This window comes from Patagioenas fasciata, chromosome 1, assembly GCF_037038585.1.
Source record: "Patagioenas fasciata isolate bPatFas1 chromosome 1, bPatFas1.hap1, whole genome shotgun sequence".
NCBI classification, from domain to species: Eukaryota; Metazoa; Chordata; class Aves; order Columbiformes; family Columbidae; genus Patagioenas; species Patagioenas fasciata.
The window spans coordinates 3,086,296-3,102,223 of record NC_092520.1 but is presented as its reverse complement, the minus strand read 5'-3'; the positions used below and the strand labels follow the sequence as shown (position 1 = coordinate 3,102,223).

Here is a 15,928-nt window from a genome sequence, read left to right as displayed (position 1 = left end):
GGGACAGAGGTGAGGCTGACCGGTCTATAATTACCCGGGTCCTCCTTCTTGCCCTTTTTAAAGACTGGAGTGACATTTGCTTTCCTCCAATCCTCGGGCACCTCTCCCGTTTCCCAAGACTTGGCAAAAATGATGGATAGCTGTCTAGCAATGACTTCAGCCAGCTCCCTCAGCACCCGCGGATGCATCCCATCTGGACCCATGGATTTATGGACGTCCAGACTACTTAATTGTTCCCTAACCCAGTCCTTATCGACTAAAGCAAACTCCTCCATTAACAGATATGTCAAAGCTGTCATTTTTCAAACCTGCAGATGAAAACCCAGTGTATTTACTATAACAGATTTGATAGGTAAAACTTGGCTGCTTGGTCACCAGGCACAAAGAAATAATCACAGATATAGACACAAGTTTCAGAAACAGTCAAGAGGGGTAGAACCAGCTGTTCTTTGCTAATGCTTGGTAACAACCTCCTTTCCCTAGCATGGGATCTTTCCCAATAGCACTCAAGGAAAGTTTCTTCAAGTTCTTAAGCTCCATAGAAAGTCATAACAATCTTGCCCAAAACACTTCAGCCACATGGAAGGAGATAATCCTGCAGAACAGCTTCACGTGGTCCACAGGCAGCACATCACTAGATCACATCCAACTTCAAGATAATGAGTACAACTCAATACTACACTGTTGTCTGAAGAGCAGACCCAGGGTAAACCCAGCTTTATGTCCAATCAACACAAAACAGGCTGCTTTAGGCCCCATATAAAGCCCCCCCACAGGCAGTTCCCCGCCATGTGCTGGAGAAAGGTCCAACTATTTCACTACTGCAGCAGAGGCCAAAACCAAGCTGGTTGCCACAGGATGCGTTAAAAGCTCACAACTGGTTTAGTCTCTCCCCACCATGAACCATTTGTTGCCTCCACATTTATCTATGAAAAGGTTTCCAAAATATAAGACTGCTTGGTTTTCAGGTAGGAACAGACTCAGTGGTTGTGCCCCTAAGGCCACACCACCCTGTTACGCAGAGTAGCATGGAGGGGAATGTACCACATTTCAGACATTCTTTCACACAGGGAAATACTTCTGTTTTCTTCAGTAGCAAGATAAAGAGTTGAAATTACCTTCAGATGGCAAACCCCAACCCTACGTCCTATTTCCCATTAGCTTTTTGAGTTCCTTTTGAATCACAGAAACATAGAACCATTTTGGTTGGAAAAGACCTTCAAGAGCATCAAGTCCAATTGTTATCCCACCCCAGTACTAACTCACATCTCTAAGAACCTCATCTACGTGTCTGTTCAACCTCTCCAGGGATGGTGACTCCAGCACTGCCCTGGGCAGCCTGTTCCAATGCCCCACAGCCCTTTGGGGAAGAAATTGTTCCCCACATCCAACCTCAACCTCCCCTGGCGCAACTTGAGGCCGTTTCCTCTGCTCCTGGTGCTTGTTCCTGGGGAGCAGAGCCCGACCCCCCTGGCTCCAAGCTCCTTTCAGGCAGTTCAGAGATCAGAAGGTCTCCCCTCAGCTCCTGTTCTCCAGCTGAACCCCCCAGGTCCCTCAGCCGCTCCCATCACACTTGTGCTCCAGCCCCTTCCCCACCTCCATTCCCTTCTCTCAACTCAATCCCTTGTTCAGAGACCTCATGAACAAGATGCAAAGTACCTGCATCTCCCAGGCTTGCTTGGAAAGGACACAAAGGCTTCATTTATGTTATCATCACAACTGAATTCCCTGCAGCTCGTTTGGTCTGTCCCAAGAGACCTCTTCTACAGAGCAAACGACATCAAGACACATCCATCCCACAGCAGCACAGTGAGGCTCTCACAGAAAATGTTGAGGGTTTTATACACAGTTGGCAGCATCTTAACTCTTTGCCATCAGGATAAGGAGAGAACAATGGAGACTTGGGGATTTTATTTCCATATTGTTTAATTAATATATATTTTTTTAAACAGAGTGAGCTGAGTGGCTCCAAATTTATGCATCTTGCAAGGGCCAACATCGCTAATCTTCAGAGCTTCCTTCCATTATCAACACTACTTCAGGATGAGCGAAGCGTACAAACAGTGGCATCCTCCAAGCATCTGCTCCAAGCCCCTACCAGAATCCATGGGTATCACTGGAGGATGGAGCAGAGGACATGGAGCAGATCAGAGAACAAACAAGACAACAAATCGAGTCTTTCATTATAGCCAGAGTGTATTTAAGAGCCACTCTCTTTACTCTTCACAGAAACAGCTTGAACTCAGCAGTATATAGAATTTTCACTTTTTTTTCTCCCACTCAGGTAATCAAGTGGAAGATGGAAACAAAGCCCTAAAAGGAAGAGGGTCTAACGTGCCCATGAGCGCCTAAAACGTAGCAGGGAGACACAAGGAGCTTCACAAACTTCCACTACAGCCCATCCAAAAAGGACACCAGTATAATTATTACACTTATAAATCACTTTTCCCCCGAACCATTAGCATCTTGCTTCTGCCATGATCTGCAATAGGTTTCAGAACAAACTATTTTATTGGTTGCTTGGTAGGCCCAACCTTTCCTATGAACTCTAGAAACCAACCAAATATGACAACAAGACCTTTTTAGACATCAGAACAAGGCTTTTCTTGTTTCTCCAGGAGAGCTTCGCAAGGTGCACACACAAATCTCAAGCCTCTCATGTATCACATTGAAGGCTGCAGAGCCAGCTGGACCATGTGTTTTGCCCCAAAATAAAACCTCAACATTCTGCTAGAGCACTTCGCCAAAGAAGAAAAAAAGCAGGTACAGGACCAGCTCCAGTAGATCCAAAGCAAACACCAGACAATCCCAACCTCAGCGTCATTTCAATGAACATGTTTCCATTTAATTTCAAAAGAAAATGTGTCATTTCTCTCCCTTACCAGCTCTTCTGCATTAACCTCTTTCACCTCCGTGACAGGTAACTTTCCCACCACATCTCCAGCACCAAGCTCAGCAAAAGCACAAGAAAATATGAGGTTTTAAAGACAAATCAATATTCTTGGCAAGAGATTTGAGGTTTGCCTTTCTTTTTTTTCACTGCATATTCATGGCTTGTAACAAACAACCTCTCCTATGGATGCTGAAGCACTGAACTCCCCAAAATAGGCCTCATCAGCAGCTTTTCTCTGACTATTCTAGAGCAAATATTCTCCAGAACAGTCGCTCACTACTTAGTTCTGTATTTTTACCTTAGCAGGTATAAGGTGTATTCAAGATCGTTTCCATCTTTGTATTATGACAGCCCTGATTTTATGCTTTAAGTTGCAATGCAGTTTATTAGCTGAAAGGATTTCCAGCTGCAGTTATTGCCTGGTAGGATCTGAACTGGTACCTATTCATCATCCTCCTACTTACAAGACAAGATTGCACAATAAAGCCGAAGCTTGGCGTCGACTTCCTGCTAAAAATCAGGTCCAAGAGGCAGAAGAAACTCATTTTAATCTTGCTGGGTTTTGTGATTCTCCTCACAAGAGGGTTTAACACCATTCCGAAACTCACAACTGGCAACAGGAGGTGGCTGAGAGTTCACCTGCACAACAGCCCCAACATTTTGCTGTTCTTTATCCATGCAAAACAGAGAAGAAATTCCAGATTTAGGCAAAGGATGTCAGATTCATGCCTTGATTCAGCAGTCATCGATTTATTCTTTGCAGCAATCCGGGTGCTATCGAGGGCACACAGAACAGGCTTTTCACAGAGACACCCTCCCAAAGTACAAATAGCAAACAGCACTTGGGCATCAGCAACTGAACAGAGAGAAGCGAGAAGTTTAAGCGCTAAAAATAATACTCCAAACCACACCTGGAAGTGAAAGGAAGGTGCAACACAATGTAGAGAAAAAAGCTCTTTATAGAGACAGGGATGTTGAGCAAAGGGTAAAAAGCCCTTTGCAGCACTTCTGTCTGACTGCAGCATCATCCAGGGCCTAAAGCCACATTGCACCATTGCAAAAATCAGCATGTGACTCCCTCCTTTTTTTGCTGGAAACAGGAATACATGATAAAGAAGGTGTATTATGGCCAAAAAAACCCATGTTACCTTAAATGTCTATATAAATACTGATGGTTGAGCACCCTGGGTGGGGAGGATTAGCTACGTTCAAGGATGTGTTTCGGTTCCAAGGTTATTTCAAGCAGAAAGACAATAACCCTTTGCTACAACATTTCTCCCCAGATGATCTTTCATACACCCACGTGCCACGCAACTCTGAAAAGCGGCTCTCAGCATGTAGACACTCTGCTTTTCAAACAACGGGGCAATTAAAAACCGAATACCCAAAGGGAACAATGGGACATCCGTATGGATTAACACCAACGTCAGGCTGGATGGCAGGTACGAGAGGGAACAAAAACAAGGAGTGTTTTCATTGCAATCATTGCACTTCCCAAACCCACCCTCACATTACATTCTTCCAAACCTTCAAAAATACTCAGACTCTGTTATATTTACTTTTCAGCAGCCTTCCAAAGCTTGAACGTGCAAAAGCCCCAAGGAGAGAGACCAAACAGCAGGGCAGGATGGGGAAGAGTTCGGCTCCCAAAAGGTCATTCCTGGGCAGGGACATCTCAAAGCTGCTGACGCTTTTTGGCTGCTAAACATTAGCAAACGAGGCACAAATAGGAACGGACAGGACATCGCCTGCTATTTGTACAAGCCTGAGACAGATTCAGGTTGTTGTTTCTCTTGCAGAAAGCAAAGACACCAGGTAAGCCATGCTGAAACTTCCTTGGAAAAATGCTAGATATGTGTATACACTACAAAAAATACAACGTAGTGAAATATTATCTCTCCTTAAAAAAGTGAAAAATCCATTAAAATAATAATGTTGCCTTAAGATAGTTTCTGTCACTTTTACCCATATACCTGTCTTCAACACCACACAGTTTGCTTCATATTTCAGACTAACAAAAAGAGCAAATAGGCCTCAAGTGCATACAGAAGCCTACAGCAAGTCACCTGCACAAAGAAAGAGCAGAATTGTGGAGCAAGTTTTTCTTTCCATCAGATGTTGAAAACCTCCATTACAAAAATTTTCACCCAATTTAAGGATGTTATGTTTCTTTTTTTAACTGAAAAACCTCTTAGAGATGCTGAATCACAGGGGAATCACAGAATTGTAGAATCATTTTGGTTGGAACAGACGCTTAAGACCATTGACTCCAAGTGTTATCCACCCCGGCACTGCCCCATGTCCTGAGAACCTCATCTCCGTCTGTCCAACCCTCCAGGGACGGTGACTCCAGCACTGCCCTGGGCAGCCTGTTCCAATGCCCCACAGCCCTTTGGGGAAGAAATTGTTCCCCACATCCAACCTCAACCTCCCCTGGCACAACTTGAGGCCGTTTCCTCTGCTCCTGGTGCTTGTTCCTGGGGAGCAGAGCCCGACCCCCCTGGCTCCAAGCTCCTTTCAGGCAGTTCAGAGATCAGAAGGTCTCCCCTCAGCTCCTGTTCTCCAGCTGAACCCCCCAGGTCCCTCAGCCGCTCCCATCACACTTGTGCTCCAGCCCCTCACCAGCTCCATTCCCTTCTCTCCACTCGCTCCAGCACCTCAAGGCCTTTCTTGGTGTGAGGGTCACAAAACTGCCCCCAGGATTGGCGGTTTGGCCTCCCCAGGTCCCAGCACAGGGACGGTCACTGCCCTGGGCCTGCTGGCCACACCAGTGCCAAAACAAAACCAAATCTTGTTTTCATCTGGGGACAAGAAACAGCAATGAGAGCTAGAAATCCTAGAAAGAGACCCTGTCCACTCCCAAAACAAGAAGATAAGTTGTCATCATACTGTGATCTCTGGGGGCAAAAAAATAAATAATTTAAAAAATAATTTTAAAAAGGTGCTAATGGATGGTACCACTTCACACCTTAAATCCTATAGGTTAACACAAGGACACTCCCCACCATGCAGCCCATCAGCTATTTGGGACATCCCCTGTCCCAACCTCCACACTAGACACCCCACCACACCAACCCTCATCTGGCACTCCTGTTATTTCAGAGCGCTGTTACAACAAATCTCTTTCTATCTCAGTGCACATAACCGTGACAAAACGATCCTTCAACAGCCCTGCATCGCTCCAGCAACATCCACGAGTTGCCACGAGTCTGCTGTGCTCAATCTTGTCTTTTTTTCCCCCGCATCAGGACATCGCAAACCAGCAACAAAACCCACAGAGAAGAGCTGAAAAGAAATCTCACCATCACATGTGCGGCACGGATGATTTCATCCCAATTACTTGCTCTTGTCATGCAAAAAGAGCTACAGGAAAAGAAATTTAAATCCCAATCCAGACAATGCAACAGCCAAAAATGAAGGCGCCGTCTCAAGCATTTATTTCAGATGTTTACATGCTAGGATCAGCCCTTCGGAATCAGAGGAGTCTCCCAGAAGTGCTCTCAGAGTGAAGACAGACATTAAAGCCCGGTTATACATCTGAATTTAAGTCTTCACCCTATGATTTAGGGGAGGCCGAGGAACACACACATACAGGAACAGCTTGTTTGAAAACAGGACTTGTAAAAAAACAAGTGTGCAAGTTACGCAGAGAAACCAGGGCAAGAATGCAAATTCTGACCTACTTCTCTCTCCTGGCTGGGAGAGGGCACGAGGCAGCTGCTATTGCTGCTCTGCAAGGACAAGAGATGAGCAGGAGACCAGCCACAATTTCTGCAGCGATGCCTCTTGCAGGCACGCACTGCTCCCTGCACGTTGCTTGCAAGGCAGGGACAACTGATCTTCAGCCCAGGGAACAAGACCATGACACCCAGTCCAGTAGCAGATGAAGGTGGGATGAGCAGGGGTCTCTGAAGGACCTGGATTCAATATTTCCCACCAGAGTCCTCATCCAGGACCTGCCTTAATTCTGCTTCAAGCAGGATGGGGAAGAACAGCATCTTCCAGGTAGGTGGAATGTCTGATGCCTTCGTAAATCCTCTCTCAGAACCAGCTTCCAAGATTGGAAAGGGGGACAGGGACAAAGCCACTGAAGTGATGCACACATTGGCTTGACTACAACCCAACCGGACACTCATGGACCGCAGTGTCTTCTGTGATCAAGATCCACATGAAAGCCATTCTAGCTCAAAGGCCAGAGATGCAAGAAAAAGACCAGAGAAGAACAGGGACCCAGAACAGGAAGAATTTCACTCAGTAACTCCTCCATTGGAGAATGCTTCTCACTCTTATTTTGCAGGCTGAGGCTCTCGAGCCTTCATGATGGACCATCTATCCAAAAGCCACCAGCCAACTACCTGAAAGGAGGTTGTAGCATAGAGGGTGTTGGTGTATTTTACCAAGTAGCAAGTGATAGGATGAGAGGAAGTGGTCTCAAGTTGCACCAGGGGAGGTTTATACTGGATATTAGGAAAAAAGTCTTCCTGGAAAGGGTTGTCAGGCATTGGAACAGGCTGCCCAGGGCAGTGGTGGAGCCACCATCCCTGGAGGGGTTGAACAGACACATAAATGAGATTCTTAGGGACATGCATTAGTGCTATAGGTAGGTTATGGTTGGATTCAATGATCCTGAGGGTCTCTTCCAACAGAAATGACTATGACCTGCTGCAAGGTTGTTCTGCAGCAAGTCACTGGCCTTCAGCCCCTTCTTACCCCAGCAGGATAGAGTCCAGTCAGCCCAGTTACCACAGCCATAGGTGAAGTGGAACCAGTAGCATTTATGCAAGATTCACCCCACGGTACTTCCCACCTCTGAAGGTTCACATTTTCTGTGTGCTTGTAAAAAACGGTGAGCAATTTTTAGAAGGAGCCATAAGAAATCTTCCTCCCAACCTATTCCACACACCTTTCTATACAAGAAAGCATTTCAGATGAAAAAAGTTTAATCTGATCTCACACGGGCATGAGTTGATTGGATTAACCATCAACTTAGGTTTGATTAGTCCCAGAGATGTGTTATTGCAAAATATCCTCATTAAAGCACCAAGCCGTTCCAGCATGAGACGCTATAGAATAAACACAACAATAAGCAAGACTAATCAATCTTAAATCAACCGAAGATCCAGCTCATTTTACACAGCCACATCTTGCTTCACCCAGGAGACACAATGCAATTGGCTTTTGCCCACACCTGGTGCTGCTGGAGAGAAGCTCGGCTGGAAATTATTGGATGTTCTTGGCTTTTTGCAGCCAGCTGAAAAGAATTTGGGAAAAGCAAGAGTAGCAGTTTTATGAACAGCTCCAAGTCTCAGCGCTTTTCCAGCACGAGCATAAAAGCACATGGTGCCCACAGGGGGTAGAAGTTACCTGCCAGATTTCAAGCATCAGGAACATGAGCAGCACTGACAGTCCCATATCCCAGAGGGAGAAACCAGGATCTAAAGCTGTGTCCAGCGATGCATTTCCAGAAACACACTCATTTCTCATCATTCCTTAACAAGCAAATACTATCATATATTATACACATTCATCTCTTAACGATACAGTCTAAGCTATATTATTCAGCATTTCCCAAACCTCCTGGCTGGCATAAATGCAGTTATAGATTGAGCCATAAAATCCTTGCTGTACTGGCCAGCAAATGCAATTTCTGTCCAAAGCCTACTGCAAACTCTGATTATAGAGAAAGCTTTGTTCAGCCAGTCTCCTTCCTTTCCCTTGGGAAACCTGTCTGTCAAAAGACCAATAAATACTGGTAATTTATCACGTGGAAAGACAGTCATACAGCTAAGACTAAGAGAGAACTGAGAGCTAAGCCCAGTTTGTATTTAAAATGGTCAGAGCTCTGTGATCGCAAGTCAGATTTGTTGCTCCTCTGTTTATTTGCACATAAATATTTGGGGATGAAGGGATGTAAACTAGTGAAGGATTATCAGCATCATAAGGATGTTGGGCAGAAAGATGTAATTCAAGTTTAAAGGCTGTTCAGGGATTGTGTTGCAAGAAAATAGATAAAACACCAGGAATCAGCTAGCTCCAATTTGAAGAGTCTGTTTATCAGCACTGATTGAGGAAAGATTGGTTTCATCCTAAAGGACAGCAGGTGAATCACCACAAGTCCTTTGAGTTCTCATCCCCCAATAACAGATGCCACTACCCTGGGCTCTAGTGGTATATCTGATATAGTTTTCATGTTTAAATAAACAAGGAACACATACACGGTATTTGGGGTTCTTCCAGTCTCCCAAGCATCCAAGTAAACTTCCAGCTGTTGTAGGATGTGGTATCCTGGTCACCACTACCTATGAAAACACTTAAGCACAACCTTGCAGGCGATTCCTCCTTTCTGGCATCTTCCAGAAAGTTTGGAACATTCAAGCACCACCTGGATAATTCACTTGCCCACGACTTCTCTACAGGGCTGCAGGGAAGCTTGGCTGCAGTTAACGGAACACCAAGCAGAACAACTTCCTCCAGCTTCATGGGATGCAGCTTAAAAATAAACCACCTCCCTCTCCCACCCTACAGAAGGAAGAGCTGCGATGTTAAATAAAACACTCAATCTTTCCCATCAAAACCAGCCTGTAAACAGCCCAAGGGTTCAGACAAAAATATTTGTTCTGAGCAGCCTCTCTGTCCTGTCGGCCACCTGCCAAACCCATTTGGCCACATAACTTAACCAGTCAACCCCCACCAGATTTGTTGGCTGCTCTTCAGAAGGCTACAAGAGTTTAGCAGGTCATTCAAGGTTGCTGGCAGGACGTGGCTGCCTCTGCTTTCACACACACCTGGGCTGCTGCACCAAGGGCTCAAGCCAGCTCTGAACAAGTCATAGAATCAAAGAATCACTGAATAATTTGGGTTGGAAGGGACCTTCCAGGCTCATCCAGTGCCACCCCTGCCGTGAGCAGGGACATCTTCACCAGCTCAGGTTGCTCAGAGCCCCATCCAGCCTGGCCTGGGATGTCTCCAGGGATGGTTCAGCCACCACCTCTCTGGCCAACCTGGGCCAGGCTCTCACCACCCTCAGGGCCAACAATTTCTTCCTCATGACTGGCCTGAATCTCCCCTCCTGTAGTTTAAAACCATTACCCCTTGTCCTATCACAATAGGCCCTGCTCAAAAGTCTGTTCCCATCTTTCTTCTTGGCCTCTTTTAAGTCCAGAAAGGCCACAATAAGGTCTCCCCGGAGCTTCTCTTCTCCAGCTGAACACCCCAGCTCTCTCAGCCTTTCCTCCCAGCAGAGCTGTTCCAATCTTGGATCATTTCTGTGGCTCCTCTGGCCCCTCTCCAGCAGGTCCATCCTTTTGCAGCTGATGAGATGAGCTGTTGAGTTCTACTTGCTGCTGAGTGGTAGAAATATACCTCAATTAAAGTTTTGTGGTGGTGGTGGTGTTTTTTCTTGTCATGGTAATAGCTACTGCAGGAGCGCAACAGCACATCTTGCTCAAAACAACGAGGGAAAAAATATACTGAGCTCATGGTGATCCCGCTCTCCATTCTTCATCCTTTGGGGAACATGGCAACTGCCCCTCTAGGAAAGGCACAGCAATTTGTGTGCAGGAAACCCAATATACAAGCTGTGCTGCCTGCTGAATAGAGCGCTGCCGGTATCTTGGGTCACTCTGCTCTATTTGTGCCCTCAAGCTTTTTTCCATAACTGAAGGCAGAAATTCTTGGGCTGCTGTGAACCTTAGAAAATACCAAACCCCATCCCCACCAGATCCAAAAAGGGTAGGTAGACAGCAAAGCTACAAGCACATCTAATATCTGCCCCAACAGACACCTGTCCCTTCTTCCATATCACCTCAGCTTCTCTTCCAACAATTCCATGCTGGTAAAGCAACTCGTTAGCTGGGAAATAAGTTGCTTCTCAGTCATTCTTCCTCTTCTCCCAGTTCTCTACAACTGAGTTGGGATCCTTTCCTGGCCTTTTCTAGATAATTTTAATAATGTGCTGAATATATATGAACTCATACACTGATGCACACAGGCTACCTTTGGGGCATCACCCCAAAAAGCATATATACCACAAGCTACTAACAAACTATTCCAGAGGCTCTGTACCATCTTCAGTGGTGAGAATCACACCCCAATTTTTCCTGGAGCTCAACCTTCTAGAATCACAGAATCATTTCGGTTGGAAGAGACCCCCAAGATCATAGGGTCCAGCCATTGACCTAACCTAACTCTAGCACTAACCCATGTCCCTAAGAACCTTGTCTAAACATCTTTTAAACCCTCCAGGGATGGTGACTCCAGCACTGCTCTGGGCAGCCTGTTCCAATGCCCCACAGCCCTTGGGGGAAGAAATTGTTCCCCACATCCAACCTCAGCCTCCCCTGGCACAACTTGAGGCCGTTTCCTCTGGTCCTATCACTTGCTACTTGGGAGAAGAGATCAACAGTGGCTTCAGCACTGTCCTACTACACAGCTTCTGGACCAGAACTTGCTTCTTCCTCACCACTCTGAGATACGAAGGTAGATCAACCCTTCCCTAATGTTCTTAGGGAGATAAGGATGTAACGTAGCTCCCTAGCATATTTGGATAAATGTTAATTAACTGTGTCTCTTCTCTTACAGACCTAGCAGTTTTAGGAGCCTTAATGGCCTCAAGTTTTAACAAGGTCATTTCACCATCTGCTAGGAGAGCTGTATTTTATCCCTCACCACCTCTAACCTCTTTAGATTCAGAACTAAAGCCTTTATACACAATTTAGAGCGAGATGAAAGAGAGCATATGGATTAACCTTCACCTCTGAGGCAAGTTAATAGCAATCAATCAAAAGGACAAAGCAAGTCACACAAAGTAGGGTTTAAACCTTCACAGCAGCAAAGACATTTCCACAGCAGAAAAAGAAAGACCAACTGCTAAGAGAGCAGCCGGTTGCATTTAATAGTGGTTGGGATTCACCTGGGATTGAGGGAGCCCAGGGGTATCTGAGGTTTCACAATGGAAGAGGAGATGTCAAGTCATCACCCCCATTTCTCTTTCTCCATCCTTCTGTAGGAGACTGTAATTGCATCCTCTGAAGTTTCCATTAAACCAAGGAGGGCCAATGACTTTTTTCTTTCACAGCCTTAATGAGAACGGCATTCACCAAACAAGAGACAGCGGTAGGGAGGAATCAATACATCGCAATTCCTACTTTGCAAGGTTAATCACTCCAGCAAGCTATTAACATATCTCAGAGCACAGTTCTCTGTCAAACATTAGATTCTCAGCTGCACTGAACAGTATTTAAGTCACTCAGGTCTCCAAGAGTCGAAGAAATGGTGGTGCGACCTACCAAGGTCTCAGCTTGGCTTCCCACAAGCAGCTCTGATGTCCCACCAAGCACCGGCTTGCACAGAAATGCTGCATTCAAATCTCCAACTTTGTTAAGTTTTCTTTAATCTGCCCCACAGGTTCACGTGTTAAAAAGAAAAACCAGAAAGTTGCATAAACCTTGTTTTCCAAGAGGCCAGAAAAGAAAAAGGAGGAAGAAATTAAAGTCAAAGCACTGATGTATAAAGATGTTGATTTATATGCTGCAAACATATGCTGGAAGGGAGGTGGGGGGAAGGAGGATAAATTAGTCCAAGTCAACACATCTTTGTTATTAGCCTCCTGTCATCTCTGGGACAGGGATCCAACCACAACAGAGAGTGTGACTCCAATCCAGCGTCTCCCAGTCCTGGTGATTAACTGCACAGATGTTAATTACAGGATGTAAAGAGTGCCCTCGCCTGACCCATAACTTGACGTCAGGCATTTACAGCTCAGCTGGTGCTCTGGGGAACCAGTCAGTCTTTCAACATGGTTATACACGTGTCACCTCTTGTCAACCCTTTGTCCCACCATCCTCCCAGTTCGTGGCAGCAGATGACATCAAGCATGGCACCACGTTTACTTTGGACTATTTCTACCCCCACTTTTTCCATTCACAGGTTTAAAAAGAACTCCTCGACACTAAGAGCTCACAGAACTTCTACCATGAAGAACAGGCCAGCATTAAAGTAACAAGTTAGCTCAAGTGTCCAAGAAACACCTTGAGGAGAACACATCAATGCTTTCCCAGGCATCCCTGGTCCAACACAAGTCCACAGCATCCACAGAAGCTGGTGGTTCACTCTCACATGAAGCATCAGAATCACAGAACAGTTTGGGTTGGAAGGGACCTTCCCAGCTCCCCCAGTGCCACCCCCGCCATGAGCAGGGACATCTTCACCAGCACAAGCTGCTCAGGGCCCCATCCAGCCTGGCCTGGGATGTCTCCAGGGATGGTTCATCCACCACCTCTCTGCCCAACCTGGGCCAGGCTCTCACCACCCTCAGGGCCAACAATTTCTTCCTCATGTCCGGCCTGAATCTCCCTCCTTTAGTTTAAAACCATCACCCCTTGTCCTATTGCAACAGAGATTAAAGTCCTGCTCAGAAGTTCATCCCCATCTTTATCGACCCCTTTTAAGTACAGAAAGGCCACAATAAGGTTGTCCCAGAGCTTCTCTTCTCCAGGCTGAACAAGCCAAACAAACTTTCTCAGCCTGAAACAAGAACAATACCCTTAAATACTACCAAAATTTCCTCTGCCACAAGAGCACTGCTGCTGTCACAATGGTATTTAGCAACAAATGACCCCCCCAAGTCAACAGCCCACAAGGACTGCCACTGTGTGACCATGACAGACTACAGCTGGCATCTTAATACATGTCACCATAACCTTCTGCTGCTTCAGGAATAAACAGGGGCATAACGAGATAACAGAAATGCAAGTACACCAAGGAATAAAGCAGTTACTCCTCATAAATATTCACTAACATCTTTCCTTGCTGTAATCTTTTATTGAAATGCCTAGGAGAGGAGAAGAGTAGATCCCACCTGCCCAGGAGACTTTGCTAGTTAATAAAACCAATGTGCAGCTTTACACACACACTCTGAGTCTTTCCACCAAACGAAAAGCAGAAGCAAACACACTCATCTCCCAGAAAGTTTGCCCTCACGTTAGCTTTCCTCATGGTATTTCTGTAGGCAGCTTTTGAAACATCTGAAGAGCACCGTTCCACGCTAAATTCATACCCAGAAGGCACAGACACTGAAAAGAGCACATAAAGCAGAGTCAGGATTTCTGGGCTGATTTTTAACTGTAAGCAATTAGAAGAGCAGATGACCTTAGGTGTAGTGAGCTGGTGTAATTAAGAATTCAACACCAGGCTCTAGTTTGGGCTGAGCACCAGTTTGGATGCTAAGCATCAGCCTTTCCCCATAAAGGGGCCCAAAAAATGCCTATGCACAGAATTTCCAAAGACCAGGTTTTAATGTGTGATGTCAGTGATCATCTTGCAGGGAATGACACAGAAAAACACGCAGGACCAGTACCCTATTCTTCTTAAAATGAACATGGCTCTTGTACCCTATAGTGCAGTCCCTGATGCAGAACAGCCTAGAAGACAAAAGGTTTGATTGTCTTCCATTCTGGCCAACACAGCCCCAAACCAGAGAGATTAATTTCTTCCTGGGGGTTCCAGGAGATGCAGGGAATTGGGTTGGAGTGAGGCACATGCCATGTCACTGTCAGCCATCCCAAAAGGGTGGGAAAGTCCCAGGTGACATGACTTGGGCCAGTACAAGCCACCATGATCACAGAGGTCTTCGCCAACCAAAGTTATTCCATGATTCTATGGTTTTAGAGGCGATTCCATCTATACCATGCACACCTGGGGGATTCTTTAACTCGTCCTTCCCTTCCAACATCATCTTCAATAGTTTAAAAACTATATTTTCCTCCTTTATTTCCCCACACACACCCCACCATGTGAAACACGAGTTACTAAGCTCCCCTAAGGCCAAACGTGACGGGCACAGATAAGGTCAGTCTGGCGCTTATCTCCCATAAAGCTGCCTATTATTAGCAAAACAGGCTCGACTCTACAAACAGGGCATTAGTGCGGATCAGTCAGAGCAACACAAGCGGCTGGGCCACCCCACAGATGTCACCTCGAAGTCACCTGGCTCACGGAGGCCAGCAGAGAACTGAGATAGTTTTACTTTGGGAAAAAGGAGTCCTTGCATTAGGTGTCTCTTTGCACTACAGCCCTTGAGGCAGCTCTCTAGTAATTGTTGTTCCAAACACAAAGCTAATTAACAACAAAAAAATAATAATAATAATAATTTGGGATAATTTTTAGCTCTAGAAATGCTTCCATTTTCTCTTCGTGCTTTTGCAGGCAGCCTCAGTCATCCGCCGCTAATCTCTGCTCAGACGCTCTGTTGACAACAATTTTAAATAAGTACAGGGATTAAACAGGGTGATTCAGACAACTAAGGTCAGGCTGAACAGGAGCTGAAGTCACCGTCACAACAGCAGCATGGACTTGCTCCACCACGACATTCACAGTCCCTGTCCCAAAGGACCTGACACAAAGTCCTCCATGGCTTTCTGTAGCATCAAGTTAAGACTGATGTCTTTGCACGTGGTTTGTCTGGGGACCAAACCAGAGAGATATGGTGGTGTACAGGAGCCCAGAACTCACCCCAAGAGGCAAAGAGCCTCCCAGGCTCTTCACAACATGGTCCCACCAAAAGTGTAAGGTCCAGCACTCAAAGTGATGGTCACCAGACCACTCACATACAAAACTCTTGGCATAGATGTCGATGATCTTAAGGGTCATTTCCAACCTCAATGATTCTGTGATAGGACAGTGGGGAGATCAACTTTATAGACTTTCAAGAGGGATATGCTTTAAAGAGTAGACTCCACCATAAAATCATTCTGGTTGGAAAAAACACTCAAGATCATAGACTTCAACTGTTAACCCAGCTCTGGCACTACCCCATGTCCCTGAGAACCTCATGTCCGTCTGTCCAACCCTCCAGGGATGGTGACTCCAGCACTGCCCTGGGCAGCCTGTTCCAATGCCCCACAGCCCTTTGGGGAAGAAATTGTTCCCCACATCCAATCTCAACCTCCCCTGGTGCAACTTGAGGCCGTTTCCTCTGCTCCTGGTGCTTGTTCCTGGGAAGCAGAGCCCGACCCCCCCTTGCTACAACCTCCTTAT

At 45.9% G+C, this 15,928-nt stretch overlaps 1 protein-coding gene across 4 annotated transcripts in view; it reads right to left on the bottom strand.

The window, feature by feature from the left end:
• The window catches only part of GDPD5 (glycerophosphodiester phosphodiesterase domain containing 5), a 194,579-nt gene that overhangs the window by 149,558 nt on the left and 29,093 nt on the right, over nt 1-15,928 (bottom strand). Inside the window, exon 1 of one of the 4 annotated variants that reach the window (XM_071814438.1) lies at nt 6,196-6,217. The exons of the other annotated variants lie outside the window; for them this stretch is intronic. The gene's annotated coding sequence lies outside the window, so the exon portion shown is untranslated. Of the gene's footprint in view, nt 1-6,195; nt 6,218-15,928 lie in introns of those variants that run through there. 4 annotated transcript variants of the gene reach the window in all.